The sequence below is a fragment of the Limulus polyphemus genome, unplaced genomic scaffold, assembly GCF_000517525.1.
Source record: "Limulus polyphemus unplaced genomic scaffold, Limulus_polyphemus-2.1.2 Scaffold6395, whole genome shotgun sequence".
Taxonomy (NCBI): Eukaryota; Metazoa; Arthropoda; class Merostomata; order Xiphosura; family Limulidae; genus Limulus; species Limulus polyphemus.
Genome location: NW_013672005.1, coordinates 30,819 through 36,437, shown reverse-complemented (window position 1 = coordinate 36,437; position 5,619 = coordinate 30,819). Strand labels below are relative to the sequence as shown.

At 30.2% G+C, this 5,619-nt stretch overlaps 1 protein-coding gene across 1 annotated transcript in view; it reads left to right on the top strand.

Annotated features, from left to right (window-relative positions):
- LOC106473674 (myotubularin-related protein 3-like) overlaps positions 1 to 5,619 on the top strand; it is a gene marked incomplete at its 5' end in the record, with an annotated part of 31,374 nt that overhangs the window by 14,169 nt on the left and 11,586 nt on the right. The gene's annotated exons all lie outside the window — the stretch shown is intronic.

The window sequence follows — 5,619 nt, the reverse complement described above, 5'->3', positions numbered from 1 at the left end:
ATCTAAAAACAAAAACAAAACTTGTGTAAGCTGTTTCTTTTTACCTTCTTCTTACTTTATAAACTTCTGATTTCAAACCAAGAGGTGCATACGACTAGTATTTGAGATAATCCTATGCCTATCACAGTGATGACAAAGTGTCCTTTCATTGAATACCAGACTTCTTGACTGGGTTGGATGGTGAAATGTTACTTTTACACATTCTTGAGTGATTAAAAGGAACATGGCTAAAAAAAAAATTATTGTTTTCAGAATTTTATCACAAATGTTAGGCTTACTAGTATCCACTTTTTCACTAGTTTTCAGTAGTTAAACAGTTACTCTGAATACTAGGACCATCTGCACAGGAACTAACAAAACTTGAAGACTGTCTCCTGGAAACATGTAAATGTTTTTTCCTTCTTTAGTACTTATACCACATGAAATATTGCTAGTGTATTTAAGGTAATTTGTTGATTATTTTCATGACATCAATTTAATCTGTTAATAGATATTGTGTGACACTAACCAATGTAATCAATTCTGCTGGGTTAATTGATTATATTAATTAATTAATTGAGTAACTTGCCAAATAATAAAATGTACTACTGTACTGTACCAGCAAATGAATAAATGTTCTGGTGTAATGCAATAGCATACTGTAGGCATAAAGGGAAAAACTAGTGCACAAACATATCTACTTTTGCTATAAAACAGTCAAAAAGGTGTTTAAATAAATAAATGTACACAAAGCTGCTTGCCAAAGTTAAGATACATACATCTGTTGGGAAACTTTCTCTAATACCTAAATACTACATTCTATATTAACTCTCTTGCTACGCTACTTGACTGACCTTGTAACCATTTTGTACTCATTATACTTTGGCTATAAAACAGTCAAAGGTGTTTAAATAAATAAACGTACACAAAGCTGCTTGCCAAACTTATGATACATACATCTGTTGGGAAACTTTCTCTAATATCTAAATACTACATTCTATATTAACTCTCTTGCTACGCTACTTGACTGACCATTTTGTACTCATTATACTTTTGCTATAAAACAGTCAAAAGGTGTTTAAATAAATAAATCAGCTTTGTGTACATTTCTTGCCATAGCTTAAGATACATACATCTGTTGGGAGACTTTCTCTAATACCTAAATACTACATTCTATATTAACTCTCTTGCTACGCTACTTGACTGACCATTTTGTACTCATTATACTTTTGCTATACAACAGTCAAAAGGTGTTTAAATAAATAAACGTACAAGCATCTGTGGTCAGAGTGCTTGACAGTGTCCTTACCAAAACACTGCAGTTTTCAGTCCTAGCAGCACATTTTACCCATGTTATGAAGAGTTATGTTTTAACATAGCTTTACGTAATTTTTTAGGTGTGGAATTTTTTTATGCATATATCTCTGTTCTTATCTTTATTACTTAACCCTTTCTCCAGGGGCATATTTTCTGTGCATGTCATGAAATTTTAGTGAGTTATATTCGAAATTTAATTAACCCTATCAACAATCGGTCAAAGGCTATGTCATTGCATTCAAAATTTTATTGAACTACTATTTTATGAATTAATGTCAATAAATTTGGTATCAAATTGTAGATTATAATTAAAATTTTAGTATTATACATTATTTAATTTCTTAATTTAAAAGTAAATATTAAAAAAACACACCTAAATATTGATTTTTATGTGTCCTGTAGTATGTTGAATGTAGCATTGGTTCAAATTAAATGTTTGTGATGTCCAAATACAAACTCTATATTTTCATACAAATTAGGAACTCAAATTACCAATATTGACAAGCTAGAATATCAAATAAGAACCTTCTGTCTTTTCTATTTGCTGAGATATCGATACATTTACTGAATCAAACACAGTGGCCCCACCCACCTCTTTCCATTTTTGGAAACATTTATGTACACTTACTTCTGTCTATGCATCATTGCAACTTCTGTAAGGTTAGCCAGGCACAGCTGAAATGTTAATATAATAAATATATATAAATGTATAATGTTATGAGGTTTAAGCTATTTAGACTAAACATTTGTATTTTCCTGTTATAATTTGTAGTCATTCTAGAATAAAAGAAGCATAATTTATATTTATTTCGTAATTTTCTATGTTACGTATGAGGTCGGTCAAATCGACCGAACCTGTACAGAGAATCGACAGTGAAAATAACAGATAAAGTATAAATTTTGTTTCTTAAAAAAACATTTGATAGTTATCTAGAGGTTACTAAGATTTTGCATGTAAAATTTGAAATTTTTCTTAAAATCAAAATTACTTTGCATGTTGGATTGTCAACGTTTGAAATGGAAAAAGGCATCATGAGAAAAACATTACTTAAAAAATCTTAAAACTTAATAAAAAATATGTGATATTTTATGTATGCAAGCCTTGTAATGTTTACAAAATCTGCCAAATTTTGTTAACATATTCTTACTAATTTAAAAGTTATGGCATAAAAACTATAACAAGCACAAAATGGTTACGAGGTTGATCCATGGGACTAAGCCTGGGTTGAGAGTTAAATTATTTTTTTATACTAATAAATATAGCATAAAAACATAGCTAATAATCCATATTTTAAAAGTATATACATTTTAAATTCATAATTTTATAAGGCTATTTAAAAAAAATTCCTGAATTCCCCTAGTATGAGAATTGTGACATTTTCTCTCTAGGCATTCCTCTTTTCTCTACCCTACCAAGAAGTTCAAAATTTAATGTTATTCACTCCTTATAATGTTGTCATTGCTCAGGCAAAGTATAATTTACGTAGCCTTGAGTCTTATTTAGTTATAGAGCAATAAAATAGAAAAAAGAGAAACACATCAACGAGCTTATAGGAATTTTTAATGGCTCTTGTTGCATAGTTTAGAAGCCAGAAAAATTGTGATAGTTATGAGGTATTGTCTGTTTTTTTGTATGTTATTATTTTGTGTTCTTTGGTACATTATTTAATTCAATAAAGTTATTTAGTGCAGTACTATCATTAGTATTAAAAAATAGTTAAGTATCGTCAACAGTCGACAGCAAAAACAAAAAAAAGACGACAGCCCAGTAGCTAAAATATAAAAATAAGAAAATATTTAGATTAGATAAGGTAAAATAAGTAATAATAATATTTTTCACAAGGTAAATTTGCAAACAGCTTGCGAGTAATGTAATTTAAAAGCGTAATGTGAACTGCATGTTTGTCAAGTGATTTACAACTTATAATAGCTCAAATACTAATTAGGCACAGTTCAAAGGGCAATAAAACAATAAGATTAAGTATAAATAGATGTATACTGTTTAGGATAAACAAATATGGGTACGATATGAAGTCATTCTAGAAAGAAAAAAAAGGGTAATTTAGATCTATTTAAATTTGTTGGTGGTTATGAGGTCATCAAATTGACCAACCTTGTATAGAGTTAGGGTACATAAAATATAAAGGTTTACAGAAAAAAAACGTTTGAAATTTATTTAGGCGATTTTACAGATTATGCAAATGAAATTTGAGCTTTTTGAGATGAAGAAAAGTATTTTTAAACTTAATATGAAAATCAATTTGCATGCAAAATAGTAAACAAAAAATTAATATTTATAGAAAAATCTCTAGTAAAAATACTTTATTAAAAAATCTGATGTTTTGTGTACAACAGACTTGTAATGTTTACTCGGAGTCTGCCAAATTTTGTATGTATCTTAAGCATGGTAAGCAGCTTTAACTTATTTCAACACAGACACTGTTTGTAAAATGAATGGTAAAAAAGCTTTACATGGAAATCAGTAAATTAAAACCTTCTGTTGGTAATAAATAATCCAATAAAAAGTGTATGAGAGTATTTTTGGCCAGGATGTGATTGGTTGGCATGTGGGTTTGACTTTCTGGCTTATATTTCAGTAGTGTGAAAAGGTTGGAGGGTACAAGTTTATAGTGTGCCTTCGCAATATCTATACTATAAGTATGTAACGTATAACAACTCTGAAGACCTTGCATGGTTAGTAAGACAATTTGTAAAACCCGTATTTTTTACCATTCATTTTACAAACAGTGTCTGTGTTGAAATAAGTAGCATCTGTGATCTGAGTGCTTGACAGTGTCCTTACCAAAACACTGCAGTTTTCAGTCCTAGCAGCACATTTTACCCATGTTATGAAGAGTTATGTTTTTGTAAAATCCGTATTTTTTATCATTCATTTTACAAACAGTGTCTGTGTTGAAATAAGTGTCCTCTGTGATCTGAGTGCTTGACAGTGTCCTTACCAAAACACTGCAGTTTTCAGTCCTAGCAGCACATTTTACCCATGTTATGAAGAGTTATGATTTTGTAAAATCCGTATAAACTACAGTTGTTGGAAAATTACTAAACTATCACTCCTGTTAATAATGCACTGTGTGTCCTGCAGGTTCTTTTTTGGTCACAAGACATACTGCCATGCATCTTGATTCCCTTATCATTCCAGTGTGACCTTTGATGACAGTATTATAATTTAACCTTTCTAACTACGTTGTAAGTGTTAAAATAATTCCTTTATGTCATCAATGTGACCTTGCTGATAGCAACAATATATCTGTGCTGGATTATTCAGTAATTCTTCTTAGAACAAGTTAACTGTGATAATCCAAAATAACATATATTTTCAGTGGATGTGCTCCACTGGACTCTTATTTGACATACCAAATTTCAAGGCAATCCATTCAGAAATACCTTAGATATAACATTTCCAATTTTGATTGAGTTTCTTTTTCTTTATTTGTCCTTCTCACCAAAAGTACGGAAAATATATTTGATATAAAACATACTTAACTTTTATGGATTTTTTTTAAACATTTGGTACACTGACAGATCTTTACAACCTACAATTAGGAGTCTCATTTGTAAACATAAGCCACATGTGCAAAGTTATTCAACAAAAAACACTCAAGTTAAACACATTTTTTGCAAATGCCTACACACACAGTCACGTGTGCTATCAATCTAACATTTGTACTATAGCTTCACCTAAGAGTAAAAGTGCACTGTCATTCAGATTAAAGACGGTTAACTTACAGCAGCAAAACTATGAGATGAAAGGACGTGCAGACACATAAGTATGGATTAGGCCAAGCAAACTAGATCAGCAGTTTCTAGTTCAAGTTTTTATAAGAATCATACGAGTGGATGGTTATTACTGATTGCAAACTTTTCAGCCGATAAGAATTTTACAACAAATATTCACTAATTAGTTAGCCAGGCCACACTTTGTGTTCAACTTGGGAATGATGGTGAATAAAATAAAATATGTGGCCTAGCTAAGTAATGAATGAATATTTGTTGTAAAAAGTTGCACGCTGAATCCTTTTTTGGTCACACCTTCTTTTGTCATACCTAAGGTGTTTTTGTTGAGATTACTTTTAACACTCATAACTTAGTTAGCAAGTATGTTGAATTATAATGCTATCATCAAGGTCACATTGAGAAGATAAGGGGATTATTTTAATACATTTATAACTTAGTTAGCAAGTATGTTGAATTATAATGCTATCATCAAGGTCACATTGAGAAGATAAGAGGATTATTTTAATACATTTATAACTTAGTTAGCAAGTATGTTGAATTATAATGCTATCATCAAGGTCACATTCA